We start from the raw sequence: 16,785 nt of genomic DNA, 5'->3' as shown, positions 1-16,785 counted from the left end.
CTTATTTCTCGTGTGCTCAGTAACTTGCTTCTGCCAGCTGCAGCAGTGACCTGCTTTCTCCCATCCCTCAGCTCCTAACACATTTCCTAAAAACAGTGACAAACATCCATGTGAAACATCCATGAATTTACTAAAATTCATGGTGAAAAGGCAGAAAATGCCCCCACAGAAGATTTATGGGAGCAAGAAGCCCTTCTGAGTACATGTGCAAGACCCCAAATCTGCTGCTTACAATAGAGTAGCAGCTTCTTTGTCCTGGCTCCTTAAAGCTTTGTGATAATTGACCTGTGCACATTTTGAAAAGGGCCACCCTGCCATTATTGCCCTAGTAACTAACAGTTATTTGTGTACTAATAGTACTTATTGTTACTCTGATCTTTTCTGGAAGCATTTCATGGAAGTTTGTCAAACTATTTTGGTACCACCACATGAAGCCCACTAGGTAGTCTTTGATGATAATCAAGATGTCACTAATGACTTCCTCTGTTTATTTTAAACCTCAGTAAATTGTACATTATCCAGTTGAAACCAACAAAAATGTATAGATGGCCAGGAGCGGTGGCTCACACCTGTAATCCCAGCATTTTGGGAGGATCATTTAAGCCCAGGAGTTTGAGAGCAGCCTGGGCAACATGGCAAAACCCCATCTCTACAAAAAAATTAAAAAATAAAATTAGCTGGTCATGGTGGCACGCACCCGTAGTCCCAACTACTAGGGAGGCTGAGGTGGAGAGTTGATTGAGCCTGGGAGGTAGAGGCTGCAGTGCAAGCCATGATCATGCCACTGCACTCCAGCCTGGACAACAGAGTAAGACCTTGTCTCAAAAAAAAAGAAAAAAATGTAGAGTGCTCACTCTGTGCAAGAAATGGACTAAATCACTGAAGAACACAAAGATGAGGACAACGTGGTTATTGCCAACCAGAACTTTACATGTGGGGAAGGGGAATAGATGTGTACTGTACCTGGAAAACTAAAATACAAAACTGTACAAAAATTGTATCAGCTGTTGGCATAATAATGCTGAGTAGCAAGCTACCCCAGACTCAATGGATTAAAACCTCAGTTTCGTACTTATTTATTAATTAGCAGGTTGTTTGGGGGTGGGTTGATCTAGACTGGACTTGGCAGGTCTGGGCTTCAAACTGCAGTTTGGGTTTAGGTTCACTCATCATGACTCTCATCTGCCTTGGATCAGCAAACCAGCCCAGGCGTGTTCTTCTCATAACAACGGCAGAAGTGCAAGAGGGGCAAACAGAAACCTGTGATGCTCCTCGAAGCCTAGATTCAGAACAGGCACACCATCATGTCTGTCCAATTTTACTGGCTGAAGCAAGTCCCTCGGCCAACCCCAACAACAACTGGTGAGGAAGAATACTCTGCCTCTAGAGGGAGAAACTACAATGTTAGCTGATAAAGGGGATGGAGACAGGGAGGAGTGAGAAACAGAGAAGAATGATTTAGCCTTCCACAGTAAGATAATAAAAGTTCAAAGCATTAGGGGGCATGATATAGAGATTAATTAATTTTGATGGAGGATATCAGTGTTACTTTCTGGAGAACATGGCATTTGAGATAACCTTGAGGAGAAAGCAGAATTTCAATAAGCCAAGTTGGGGGTTTGGACATTCTAGACAGAGTGAGTACCGCAAAGAAAATCATAAACCATACTGACTTTAATAAAATGATGAAAAATCTTATGGAGTGGCTAAAACCCTAGAGCATGGGATCATTGGAAGGTGAAAACAAAAACGAGGAAGGCACAGTTTAGCAGGTTTTAAGCATTTTGGGTTCATTTGAGAATTTGTTGAATGCTCTGAAGCCTTAACCTAGAAAAATGCACCTTTGCACAGTAACACATTTAATTTGTATGCAAGTTCAGCCCTGTAAATATGTGAGAGAGAAGGAGACAATTCTAGATGGGAATTAGCTGATGAATGGCCTCAAATGGCATGCTAAGAGGTTTAGCTTTCATTCAGTAAGTAATATAGAGTCATCAAAGATTTAGTTTATAAAGGGAGCAATGTCAATGATGAGAGCTACATTTCAACAAGATCATATAGGAGGCAGTTTGAAGAATTGATTAAAGAAAAAAAGGAGAAAAAAACTAGTGGTAGACCAGCTAGCCAACCGGTAATAATCCCAACAAGAGGACAGAACCTAGGAAAGGGGACTTAAAAAGCAGGGAATGCATTGGCAAGAACTTGCAGAAACACAATCAAAAGAACCTAGAGTTCAGATTGGCAAAGAGGAAGAGGGAAGCAGCAAAGGTTTTTGTGCACATTCTCTCTCAAATCTCACAATGCCCTAGGAAGCAGGTATTACTATTTTCATTTGTAGTTGAGAAAATTGAATTACAGAATAAGCATAAAAACAGAACTTCAACCGAGTTTTGCAGCCTGCAGAGTCTCTGTTTGCCCCATTTTATCCTTCTAAAGTATAAGCTTCAGGAATGCAGCTCGCTGCATCCTCAGTGCCTGGCATGAACTTGCACATGGTAGGAACCAGTGAATATTTACAGAAGAAATTATAAAATGAGTAAGTGGTACTGCATGTGTGAATGGTGGTGTGGCAGAGCAACCGGAGAGTTGAACATCTTCTCACAGTGGTACATAACAGCCCTGCTGTTGGTGCAATGACCATGAAGTGATGGGTGGACTACAGTTGGATTTAAGACATTTCACACATGTATTTTCTACTTAAATCTTTCCCTGCCAAGGTTTTACATTAGCTAAAAGTGTCAGAGAGGCTTTAAATACTGGAGCTATTTAAAGAGTATAGAGTGCCTTTGCAACTTAAAAATGGAAGTGTGATAAAGTTTAAGCAGTGTTTTAATTGGCCTTTCTTAGCTTTCCCTGAGGCAGATAAACCAAACCAACAGAGGAAGCTGACAGTGAATAGCAGCAAGTAACAAATCTTGCTGAGCAGCACTTAGGTATTGTTTCTGACAGCATATGCCCTCCATGTGGAATTTAATATAAAGCTCCTTCAGTAGGTTAAAACTGATGAATAGTATAATCCCAGTCTGAATAGGTTCTTGAGTTCTTGTTTTCAGATTTTAGGAACAGACGTGCAATCCCAAAGATAGAGAACAGAGACCAGTGCCAAAAATAGAACTATTTTGCTTGAACTTGCTAAGTTATGAACAAAAACAGTTTAAAGGACTTAACATGTATTAGAAGTTTTCTGAACATGCAATTAGACGTCTATCCAAAAACTTTCTGTAGATCAGATCCTGACATCATAAGCTTCCTATGCACAGTCAGTATCAGTTATAATCTTTAGGAGTGGTAAATGTCTTTTAAATGACGGGCTCCAGGTGCTAGAAGGCTAAGAGATGTCTTGGGACGATCCAAGGATAGAGGGTCACAGATGAACTCTGATTCCTTTTGTGAGTTGCTGATTTCTGTTTAAGTGACCTGATTTCCTTTGACCATATCAAGAGAAAGAAGTGCTTTAGAAAGCGGGCTGGGCAGAAGATTGATCCTGCTAAGTGTTGGAGAAAATTCAAATGTTTCTTGACCTGTGAGCACCAAGGCCTTTGAAGTTAACTCCCATAATTCCAATATGTCATATGACTTGATTTAATGCTCCTGTATGTGGTGTCTGTGATGAAGGATGAAAGCAGTTAGATAATGTTAAGGGAGCCCCTCCAAAGGTATTGGTAGAACAGGAGTCAGGAGGGGTCCATCTGTTCGTCTCTAAATCAGACTCAATAATTATTATTATTATTTTTTTTTATAGACAGAGTCTCACTTTGTCGCCCAGGCTGGAGTGCAGTGACACAATCTCAGCTCACTGCAACCTCCGCCTCCCAGGTTCAAGTGATTCTCGTGCCTCAGCCTCTCAAGTAGCTGGGATTACAGGCATGAGCCACCACGCCCAACTAATTTTTGTATTTTTAGTAGAGATGGGGTTTCACCATGTTGCCCAGGCTGGTCTCCAACTCCTGACCTCAGGTGATCCACCTGCCTCGGCCTTCCAAAGTGCTAGGATTGCAGGCGTAAGCCACTGCGCCCAGCCCAGACTCAATAATTCTTAATCTGACTTCATATTAGAGTCTCCTGGAGAGTTTTCAAAATATCAGTGCCCCAGCCCCACTCCCAGAGATTCTAATTTAATTAGTCTGGGTTGGAGCTGAGCATCTGTATTATATTTTAAAGTTCTCCAAAGGAGTCTAATGTGCAAGAAGTTTTGAGACATGCAGGATCAGACCAATCTTACAAGCAAGACTCTGGGCAGTAGAATAGAGAACCTCTGGCCCCACCCCCTTCCGTGGGCCTCATGCTCCCACATAGCTTCACGTCCCCAAAACAGAAATTGGAAGACACAATACAGAGGGCTTAGGAATATGCCGGTCCAATCCAAATAGCAAAACCACTGCCATAAATAAGTTGCTGCCAGGGAATATTGTCCCAAAGCACTGAGCTCTCTGGAACCTGCTCTGAGGCTTGCGGAGCCCCCCTGTTGAATCTCAGTATCTTTCTCAGAAGAAAAAGAATAAAACGCTCACTTTGGGGAGCAGCAAATACATCCGTTTCAGGTAGCGTTAAATTGAAAACAAAGGACAAGGGCAATTTAATTCACATTTTGTGTGGGCTTATACATTAATAGTGTCCCAGAAAATGCATCCTGTATTTCTGCTCATGAAAACAGGGAAGCGAATTATTTTTTTGCAATATTATTTCATTCCCTGTCCCATCTGATAGATATCAGTACCTGAATGCAGAGTATACTTATTTGGCCTGTATTTTAATGAGTAATTTAATTTGACGGGTCAGAGTTTTGGTTTTCACAGCCAAGAAATATGATCAGTTTGGATCCATAATTCTTTTTTTTTTTTTTTTTTGAGACGGAGTCTCACCCTGTTGCCCAGGCTGGAGTGCAGTGATGCGATCTCGGCTCACTGCAAGCTCCGCCTCCTGGGTTCACGCCATTCTCCTGCCTCAGCCTCCCGAGTAGCTGGGACTATAGGCACCCACCACCACGCCCGGCTAATTTTTTGTATTTTTAGTAGAGACGGGGTTTCACTGTGTTAGCCAGGATGGTCTCGATCTCCCGACCTCGTGATCCACCCGCCTTGGCCTCCCAAAGTGCTGGGATTACAGGCATGAGCCACCACGCCCGGCCCATAATTCTTTTTAATCTTAGAAATCACTATCATTTCCATGGAATCAGTTGAATTGATGAATATTAAATCTGACTTCTGCTTGTATGCATGGAGGCAAAATGGCAGAAAAGAAAGACTAGTGGTGATAGAGTGATTTTGTGCCAAACAAAATATTTATACTGAAAGATCACAATCCTGGCCCTACCTGCCTTTTGCCACCCTCTCCCCAACTACCGCCACCACATGACTTAAAATGGGACCAGTGTGTTACCTAAAATTGCACTTTAAAGATGACTTATCAGTCAAATAGAAACTAATGGTCACTAAGAGAAATTCAATTTTGGAGCTGTCTTTTCTTGAAGAAAACTGCCAATGTAAATATGTGAAGTTAGGAAGGAAAAGATCAAAGGCACACAAAGGAGACCGGCGGAGGAGATCATTAGAGTATTCAGCAATGCCATGGAATGATTCATGCTTGCCTAGAGGTACCAAGAGCTTCCTGGAGGTTGCTGATACCACCTCAGAGCCTTGGTAGTAGTCAATGGTTTATTGATCAAGAAGGAATTAAAAACAAAATCAAACAAAAAAAGGAAGGTTTGATACTCAAGTGAACTTTCAAAAAAGAGTCTCATGAATACAAGAATCTTCAGAAGAGGCAAAACTTTTGAATAGTGCAGAATTTTTCATTGATTCTTTCATTTCATTCAACAAATATTTGTTGGATGCTACATGTCAGGCATTGTTTTCAGCTCTAGGGATACAGCTGCTTTTCATCAGTATTGATAGACTTTCATCTCAAGAGATGATCAAGAGTCAGGAAAAGGTTTTTCCTCTGGTACATTTCATTTCCCTTGGCCTCAGTAGGACTTCCTGCTAAGTCAACTGTTACTCTGATTTGGCTCTAGAAACTTTGCAAGATCGCGCTTGTTACGGAAAAGGAGAGCACGTGTATAAAAGAATGTGGACCAACACCCAGGACAGCTGGTATTAAGTATACAGGAAAAAGTAGCAGCAGTGTTAGCATGCCTTCTGTAACGTATCAAGTTAAAGTAATCATTTTAGGATTGCAGTGTATTCTTCTAAAACCCAAAACAACCTATCCCTGTAGTGCATGCCTCTGAGGGGTGCTGAAGGGGATATTCTACTTGATGTCAGCATCAGATACAAGGAGGGTCAATTTCAGAGTGAAGCACTTTGCTGAAATCAATCTTAAACAATGACATTTAGACACAGCCAGCTTCTAAGATGACAGTGAAGAAATAATTGCTACAAAAAGAAATGTATAGAGTAAGGGGGTTCCCCTAAATGACCTATGGCTGAAGAAGCTCACCATTTGAAGTTATCTTGCTCATTAGTTTAATTCTGCATTATCTCTCTTCTCCCTGCTTCCTCCATATGGGCAGGTGCCTTGTCTTATTCATGAATACTTAGTTCAAGTTGCCTGATACGAATTTTATCAAATATTTTATGACTGATAAGAAAAGCTGAAGATATAGATGATACAAACGTGGAAAAGACATCAGACTCCACATCCTAAAGTTCCCAACTTAGTGGAATGACCAGCTGAACTGAAAAGGTGACATTTAAGAGGAATAAAGATGAAATCTATCATTCAAGCCACAGTTACCACCTGCACAAGGACAGGATGGGGGAGACTTGGTTTAACAGCAACACCTATGAAACACTTAGGGGATTTAGGTGGCAATAAACTCAGTAACACGTCAACAGTATGAAAAGCAAATGTCCAACATCATTACTAGAAGTGAGTTTCCCATTACAGTAAACTGATTGTGAATAAGGGTGACAAAACAAGAATTGTCTTTTTAACGTCATTTAATTTTTTAAATGATGCTGAGACGAGTGGATATCTACATGCCAAAGAACAAAGTTTTAACCCCCTACTTCAGGCCGGGTGCGGTGGCTCACGCCTGTAATCTCAGCACTTTGGGAGGCCGAGGCAAGTGAATCACCTGAGATCAGGAGTTGGAGACCAGCCTGGCCAAAATGGTGAAACCCCATCTCTACTGAAAATATAAAAAATTAGCCGGGCATGGTGGCAGGTGCCTGTAATTCCAGCTACTCAGGAGGCTGAGGCAGGAGAATCCCTGGAACCCAGGAGGTGGACATTGCAGTGAGCCGAGGTCATGCCATTGCACTCCAGCCTGGGCAACAAGAGCAAAATTCTGTCTCAAAAAACCAAACCAAACCAAAACAAACAAACAAAAAAAACCCTACTTCAACCATCTACAAAAATTAACTCAAAATGGATTAAAGAGCTAATTTCTTTTTTTGTTGTTTTTTGAGACAGAGTTTCGCTCTTGTTGCCCAGGCCGGAGTGCAATGGCGCGATCTCGGCTCACTGGTGATACTTTTTTTTTATTCATTACCTCACATTTTCCCACATTAAAACACACCAACATTCTATCCATTTAGTATAATCTTAAAATATCTTCTGAAATCTGTCCTCATCAGGTAAGAAGTCAGGATCATCAAGATCATCAACAGATCCAAATATTTTCCTGTGCCCTGCTCCAAAACATTTATAAAATGATCCTAAGCAGCAGTTCTACAGGAACTCAGTTGTTGACATGTCTCTGGGGAGATGTGCCCATTCATTTCCACTTTCCCTCCATCTCTAAACTGGTTCTCTATTTATGAAAAGTTCCTTCAATTTCATGCTAATTCCCTTTTTAAAAAAATAGTCTATAAGATTGAGCCTGTCTTTGTCTGGTTTATATTGCTGTAACAGAATAGCTGGTATTTACAAACAATGGAATTTTATTTGGCTTACAGTTTTGGAGGCTGGAAAGTCCAAGATGGAGGGGCTGTATCTGGTGAGGGCCTTGTTGCTGTGTCATAAAGTGCCGGAAGGCATCACATGGTTAGAGAGTACACAAGAGAGGGCAGGAATGGGGCCGAACTTGTCCTTTTCATCAGGAACCCACTCCTGGGATAACTAACCCACTCTCACAATAACAGCATTAATCCATTCCTGAGGGCTAAGCCCTCATGACCCAAACACCTCTTAAAGGTCTCACCTCCCAGTGTTGTTGCATTGGGGATTAAGTTTCCAACATGTGGACTTTGTGGGGAGCAAATTCAAACCATAGCAGAGCATTTGTTAAGGGCATTTTTAAAGACTAAAGAGATTACCTTCGATGTACTATTTTTCACAATTTGAATTGCTTTGAATATTGTTTGTGGTCTGTCCTGCTAGATACTATAGTTATACATCGATAGAGACAGTGGGATGCTGTGAGCCATTACCTTCACTGCTTCCCCTTTTCCCACATGCATATTTACATCCCCAAAATTATAATAGATGAATCAGGCATAATTTGCTTTTACGGAAGTCATGTAGTTCACTTAGTGTTTTATGGCCCCACCCTTTTAATTTCTCCAGTATAAAAAGTAAAAAATCTGAGCCTCAGTAGTTGGTAGTTTCTCCTATCCCCTGGAAAACCTTATAAAACAATCACACTGGTGTTCTGTCCTTTATCACAGGACCTTTAAAGACAGGTGATATATTTTGAGCTCCACAGGTACTCCCTCAAGTTTCTTTAAAGCAGTGAGTCTTTAACCTGCTGGAGGTTATGGATCAATTTCAAAGAATCTGTTAACCCACTGAAATAATATACAAAATTTTTTTGCATGTGTTTATACATTTTCCTTTCCTGATACAAAGTTTACCCCTGACCTCCCATTCATAGTGGGTTTCCGTATTCTTAGTGGATGTGACAAAAACATCACTAACCCCAATATCCATGAGACTGCTGCCATTTGCCACTATTGACTCCTGTTGCCACTGCTGCTACTATCAGAATCATCACTGCCATTGGGACTGTTGTCAGTGTCCATTTTCCCTGTGACTGCTTAGCTAGAGCCTCTGATATCTGTCACTAGAAGGCTAGAACATACAGAGTTGTTGAACCAATTATGGCTGGAAGTACAGTAGGAACCACCATAGGATGGTGTCAGGAAACACTATGTTAGCCTAGGCCTGAGATTCATGTGCCTATTTGCAATGCCACAGTATACCCCAAGCTCACCCAGGTGGGCCTCCTGCTACCAAGCTGGCCTCCAGCTTTTGGTATTCCTGTCTCCCAGAAGAATTAGCCCTATGTGAAACTGCAGCTCACATGCCTGGTACCTTCTCCACTTGCCTAATTCTTGCCAACCTCCCTCCCCAGTATACTGGGTAAAAATGTTGTCTTATTCAACCTAAGAAAGCTGATTGCAAACAAATATAAAATAAAAACAGAAAACCACTGTCTTAGTCTGCTCAGGCTACTATAACAAAATATCAGACTTGTGGCGTAAACAATATTTATTTCTCACAGTTCTGGAGGCAGGGAAGTCCAAGATCAAGGTCCTGGCAGATTCAGTTTTTGGTTGAAGGTCCTCTTCCTGGCTTGCACATAGCCACCTTTTGCTGTGTCCTCACACGGTAGAGAGAGGAGGCTCTGGTGTCTCTTCTTATAAGACACAAATGCTATCCTGGGGGCTCTACCCTCATGACCTCATTGAAACCTAACTACCTACCAAAGACTTCCTCTCCAAATACTATCACGTCGAGGGGTAGGGCTTCAACATATGAATATTGGGGAGATATAATTACTGTCATAACACATACATACTGTAGTGTCCAACTGCCTGGGTGGAAATTCAAACTCCACCACTTACTTCACTTTACCTCTCTGTGGCTGTTTCCTCATCCCTAAAAAAATGAAGAGAGTAATATTGACCTCATAGACTTATGAGGAGTAACTGAGTTAGTGAATATACAGGCTGAACAGTGGCTGACAAATAGGAAATGCTGCATGAATGTTTAATATTATGATTTATTTAAAGAGGTTGATTATACCCTGGGTTTGACCTGGTAGGACTGTAACCTAAACAAGTTAATAAGGGTAACTCTTGGGCAAATATTGGAGTGACTCTCAAACAGTTCTGGAAGATAGGAGGTAGGAAGTCACCCCAGAGGCTTTATTTAACCTGACCATCTTTTTCCCCTTTACCATGACAGCAAGTGCCACCCAGGCTGGGCAGGAAAAGCACATAAGCAGACAACTGGTCCTCAGGGAAGCTGGCAAAGATGTCTAGCCCAGGGATTTTGGAGCTTTGTTTGAAAGATACGAGATCCTAGGGACAAAACTACATAATCACCAAAAGGAAATAGCACTCGGGGAGGGGATGGAAGTGCACCCCTGAGATCTTACAAGCGAAGCTGCTGCTGTGGGGAGCATGGTGGTGGACAGTCTCCTGCTGCTGCTGCTTCAGATCCACGGCAGCCACCAAGGCCATCCTCCCTGGGGCTGCTCCTCTCCAAGGTCCTATCACAGTAGAGCAGGTTGTCCTACCTGACACAGGAGTCCTCTAATGGGCAACCTTTTCTCAGGATGCCCCATCGCCTTGGACTGACACTTTCTTAGAACTACTCTGAAGTTCTTCCCACCCAATCCTTCCTTTCTCACAGGGGTCAAACCTGCCTGGTGGTCTGGCTGGCTCTCCCTGCCTTCTCCGGCTCTCACTCCACCATCCTTCATAGGCACCTTCCCCAGTAAGTCCCTTATAGAACTGATCCTGTCTTAGTGTCTGCTTCTTGGAAGAGTCAAACTGACATGCCATTACTGCTTTTTTTTTTTTTTTTTTTTTTGAGACGGAGTCTCGCACTGTCGCCAAGGTGGAGTGCAGTGGTGCCATCTCTGCTCATTGCAAGCTTCGCCTCCTGGGTTCACGCCATTCTCCTGCCTCAGCCTCCTGAGTAGCTGGGACTACAGGCACCCGCCACAATGCTCAGCTAATTTTTTGTATTTTTAGTAGAGACGGGGTTTCACCGTGTTAGCCAGGATGATCTTGATCTCCTGACCTTGTGATCTGCCTGCCTCGGCCTCCCAAAGTGCTGGGATTCCAGGCATGAGCCACCACACCTGGCCTGAACTTTTAGAAGTTTTTCCTACTTAAAAAGGAAAGCAGGTGCTTATTTCTGTCTGTGGTAGATGAACCTTCATAGAAACAACGTGCCAAGTAGGAAAAGAAATGTTAATGTTAGTGATGTGTCATATTGAAAATACTTTTTTCTCTATATATTTATAATAATTTTTAGTTGGCTCACTTTCCCATCAAATTTCAAGTAAATCCCAGTTCTGTAGTCTATGTGCTTGCTAACTCCTTATCATAAGCTCATGGGTTCACTTGAAGTATGCAGAAAGTTGATTTTAATCAGCCTTCCTAATAATTCAAAACAAAAAAAAAAAGGAAAGAAGACAGGTAGCCCCTGAGCTGCTGACTAATTGAGGCCTATTAGTATTTGAAATAGTTAGAACTTCATAATAGTGTAGAACTGGAAGATAGATTGAATAAGTAATTCCAACATAGTTGAATCAACATGCTATTACAGTAAGTGTGCCTATAAACTGCTGCTACACAAGTATGACAACCTAAATGAGCTAAAAAGTATTAGCAGAGGTGGAAATTATTATTTATACCTGATAGCTATACAATCATTTTTAGCAATGCTTTCCACATTAAATATTAATTCCAGCATCCTAGGCTTATAAGCCACATGTATTGTTTTCAGAAGAAACGTTAAATAGTAGCTGCAATGCTTTGCTTTCTCTGGACTGTGGACTTCACTTGGCTTTTGCCTAAGCCCTGTTTGGCATTACTAACCTGTATTCATTCACCTCCTATTACACGAAACTGGATATGCCCTGGCCAGTAGCCACCCAGCCATGTTACTGATCTGCTGTTATGCCCAGCGGTAACCTTTGCATTGTGTTTCTGGCTGTGTCGGATTCTTCTGCTTATTCCTTTGGGGAAGTCATGTTCCTTGAGCACGGAGTATACATATCTAGATGTGCAATTGTCCAGCCTGTGGATATTCAATAAATAGATTTGATTTCATAGTGCTTAGATAGTTCTATTATGAACAAATTTTTTTAATGATAGAATTACCATTTTCTAGGGACGGGATACCTATATTGAAAGTTCAAATTGATCAGTCATCAAATAAGAGCTGTATGAACTAATAGAAACATATATTGATAATGCAATTAAAATATAAATAAAAGAACACAGGAAGTAAAGCCAGTAATGTTATGTGTGTATGAGAATCCTCCAGAGGGCAACATAGGTGCTTCCACCCATTTCCCCAAATTTGGACACTCCAAGTGTCTTATGAAGAGCATTGACAAGCTTTGGAGCAAGGAATTCTGCGTAAAGCAATATTTTGTACATGGTAGGTATTACTGAATTGAGGCCTGCTTGAATTATATTATTGAAGATTATCTTCAATAAAAGCCAGCTCCAGGTATAAAACTATTGACTATACACACCCTAGAAAAGAGAACCATTGTCTGGCTCATTGATTGAAACAATCGAATTTAAATGAGGATAAACTGGTTCACTTCTGAACTGTGAAACAAAAGATAAATACTAATTGAATTAGCACAAATATCAGGCTGAACCATATGAAATTGCCATTTTTATAGACAAAAAGATGAATGAAGACTCACAATTTCATATGGTTCAACCTAATAACATAGGACAGGTGTCAGTGTAGAGATTAGAGTTTGAGTATATGAGTTGAATTGAAATTTAATGATTCAAAACATTTTAGGTATATTATAAGAATACTATTTAAAGAAAACCCACAGAGATCCTTTTGAAAGCAAAACACTCTTTTTTAAATGAGTAGTCGGCCTATAATCCATATATTATGTTCTCATTAATGTGGACCCACCCCTATATATAAAGGAAATACTTTTCATTATAACATAATTTTAAATATATGACCTAAAAAGGAATTGCATTTAGTTCACATATATATTTCAATTATAGGAAATTACTTGTTTGTCTTAAATTAAAAACAAAGTGATAGGGATGGTCATGCAAACAGCATTAATTTGTAGTATAAAGACCCCATTGCGCCTCTGAAGAGGACAGGCCTGGCTGACTGGCCAAGTACTGTTAGAAAGTTACCAAAGTCTCCAAGTTTATAAAATGGGGGAGTGACATCAACCCACAGTGGCAGTTTAAAATAGTGTATACATGTCATGAATGCTCAATAAATATTAGCTATTAAGAGAAAGAAGATGCAGTTTTTTTAAAAAGATGACAATTTTTTTTTATCTTTGAAACTAAATCTGGAACTTAAGCAGCTTAAAAGGGGATTGATTCAGTAGTCTGTCACTCATTGGTTTGTCCCCCTCTTCACAGTGTAAGACAGTGGAGGTATCAGCCCTGTCCCAGGTGTATCCAGAAGTGGCTGAAATCTGCATGCAGGTCCCAGACAGGCTGAAGGTGAAATAAACCAAAATTTACAATTATAATGAAAAACTCTGAATAACTCTCAGCCTAAAGCATCTCAGCAAATTAGCCCACTTGACTTGAGTCTTTCATTTCTCTGTCCAAGTAGAGCAGCTGCTCCTGAAGGGCAAGGCCATCACCCAGAGCCCAGGCCCCACTGCCTTTGCAGCATACAAACAGGGATGGCTCCACAGCTGCTCTCTGAGGGGAGACACATCACCCCTTGCTCCTGGGGAGCCCAATGGGGTGGCTCTGTTAGGAATGATGTGAGTCTTCTCTCTTTGAAAAAAACAAAAAGGTAAAATAGCTACAACTGTCACTTCTAGCCCATGTTTCAGTCTGTTGCCAACATAATGATGATACTATTTCAGGTAAGAGAAGCAGCAGAAATAAGAAGTGTGGTCTTTTTAAATCTGTTTTTTCTACTAAAAAAAAAAAAAAACTAGGGAAAAAAATCACCTTATTTTTCTTGCATTGTCAAATAAGAAAATGCTGGATTTGTTTTCTCCCAACTGCCCTCATGAAATAACTGCTATCACCATGAAAATGTAGCTGGAAGTTCTTTACATTATTGAGGCTTAAGTGGATTTGAGGCTCCAAGCAATAACATACTTAACCCCATCAGTAAGCCTGGAATGACTCAAAGTGGACACAGATGTAAGAGTGAGAGGTGCAACTTTGATTAGTTTTCTTCTTGAGAATAACTGTGACATTTATCAGGTGGATCGTTAACCTGCAGACTTCCCAAATGACACAGGGTACTTCAACCCCATTAGCCTGGGCCCTCCTGCCCCTGCACATACAACAAGCTTTGCTGGATGAGGTGCTCCCCAGGACTCCAGGAGTGACTGGTTGACAGCCTGGACAGACAGCAGCCCAGCTAAATGCAGCCCAGCCAGCAGCTTCCTGAAACAATCAAGAGCACTTTCCAGAGTTTGATAGCCTTTCTTTGGCCATGACTGAGTAGCAGGCTCATACTTAGTGGGTACAGAGAAGCAAGCAAGGACTTTGCCATCCCAGGGAGCTAGAAGAAAGAGGCTGGCTGCCCTGGCAGCCAGAGACAGGTCAGGAGACAGGGTCTGCGGCACAGCCACCTCCCACTCCCTCATCTCCTCCTCCATGCACAGAGCACACACAAGTCCACACAGAGGCACTGACCCACACAGACACGGAGACTGACACACACACACACACACACACACACACACACAAATGCATACACAGATACACACAGGACCGAGGCACACATACAGACACACACACAAACACACAGGACACCAACCCACATAGATACAACACCCATACACAGAGACACACAAAACACACACTATCCAAATAAATTCAGGAATTTGCTGTGTTCCCTCTGGTCTTTTTGCATCATATGCAGCCTCAGTGGCAGTCCCAGAAGGGAGCTCTAAGAATTCAGGGGTAAACGCTCAGGCTCTGCCACTGCACTCCCACAACATACTTCTGACACCAAATGTGTGGGAGTTTTCCCCATACATCAAGGAAGCAACCAGTTCTGCAGGGGGGTGTCCTCCAATTCAAATGTGACACTGTCTACCTGAAGAAGTGTCAGTCCCACAAGAATTCCACACTTGTGATGCCAATCCCAAGCCCCAGGTTGTTTCAGGTTGTTTTACTGTGCTTCTGACCAACTGACTGTAAATCAGGGTTCCCAGGACACCCTCCTCAGGTTTGATTAATTTGCTAGAGCTGCTCACAGAATTCAGAGAAACTGACTTATATTTACTGGTTTATTATGAAGGTTATTATAAAGGATACAGATGAGATGTGTAGGGCACAGTATGTGGGAAGGGGTGTGGCATTTCTCTGCCCTTCCTGGGTGCACCACCCCCTGGGAACCTCCACATGTCCCGCTGTCTGGAAGCTCTCCAAACCCTGTCCTTTTGGGTTTTATGGAGGCTTTGTATGTAGGCATGATTTAGTAAATCATTGGCCATTGGTGATCAGCCCTTTCCCCCACCACCCCCAGAGGTTGGGGTGGGGGACGGTGCCCGAAAGTCCAACCATCTAATCCTGCCTTGGTCTTTCCTGTGACCGGCACCATCCAGAAGCGACCTAGAAGCTGCCAGCCACCAGTCATCTCGTTAGCATACAAAAAGACACCTATCACTGGAGATTCCAAGGATTTTAGGAGTTGTACAGCAGGAGACAGGGTTGGAGGAAAACAAAATATCTATTTCACAATATCACAGGCACTCACATGCACACAGAGGGCTTTCTGTTAGTTTAAGACTGGCCTTGTGACTTCTGGGAGAAAATGTTGGCTGCAATCAAAAGCGCTAAACCTACAAAGCAAAAAGTCCATCAAGGAATGTTCGAGATGCCTCTCTGAGCTGTGCTTTGCAGCCTGCTCACATCAAGAAGTCCAGCTAATCACACAGAATTGTTTTCAGGGGATTTGAAACTTATTATTTAATAATGTTATTGCTGACATTCTAGAGTTCACTGATGTGTCTGTGAGCCTTTGTGAATATAGAAGAATTATCACAGACACGGGAACAAAATCCATTTGCTTAGATAAGCCAACAATTTTTAGGGCCAGTAAAAAGGAAAAAAATTCCTATGAATGATTTATTTAATACTTGAATTTTTGAGGAATTGTCTTCCACAAGAGGAAACAAATAAATCACCAGGTCTAACAAGATGAAAGAGCAGAGGACAACTGCAGAAGTTTTTCAGATACATGTTCTATGCTTCCCCCTGCCACTCCTCTGGGACTGTCACCATCCTTACTTAATGCTAACTTGTCCACAAAACCTTCATTATGAACTTACTCCAAGGTTGGGCACAGTGGCTCATGCCCGTAATCCCAGCACTTCACTTTGGGAGGCTGAGGCAGGAAGATCACTTGAGTCCAGGAGTTTGAGACCAGCCTGGGCAACATAGTGAGACCCTGTCTCTACAAAAACTTAAAAAATTAGCCGGGCGTGGTGGCATTTGCCTGTAGTCCCAGCCACTCAGGAGGCTGAGGCAGAAGGATCTTTTGAGCCCTGGAGGTGGAAGCTACAGTGACCCATGATCGCACCACTGCACTCCAGGCTGGGCGACAGAGCAAGACCCTGCCTCAACAAACAAACAAAAACAAAACTTACCCTAAGCAAGGGTTTGTGCTAGAAGTTGCGAATAAAAAGATGCAAGACTAAGCCCTGATCTTCGCAGTGGGGAGGAGGAGGAAGCACAGGCAGTTCAACAACAACACAGCAGTCAGTGCCCCTGGCCCTCGGCAGGTGGAAGGCGGCTTCCAGGAGCTGGATGGAGCTGAGTACTAAGGGTAAGTAGAAGCCAGCAAGTGCAGGAAGAGAAGAAAGCTTGTTCCAAGCAGAGGGCACAGCTTATTCAC

At 42.1% G+C, this 16,785-nt stretch overlaps 1 protein-coding gene across 2 annotated transcripts in view; it reads left to right on the top strand.

Moving 5' to 3' along the window:
- ZNF704 (zinc finger protein 704) overlaps positions 1-16,785 on the top strand; it is a 236,700-nt gene that overhangs the window by 156,196 nt on the left and 63,719 nt on the right. The gene's annotated exons all lie outside the window — the stretch shown is intronic.

This window comes from Hylobates moloch, unplaced genomic scaffold (assembly GCF_009828535.3).
Source record: "Hylobates moloch isolate HMO894 unplaced genomic scaffold, HMol_V3 SCAFFOLD_9, whole genome shotgun sequence".
NCBI classification, from domain to species: Eukaryota; Metazoa; Chordata; class Mammalia; order Primates; family Hylobatidae; genus Hylobates; species Hylobates moloch.
The sequence above is the reverse complement of the archived record's forward strand: the minus strand, read 5'-3'. Positions and strand labels throughout refer to the sequence as shown.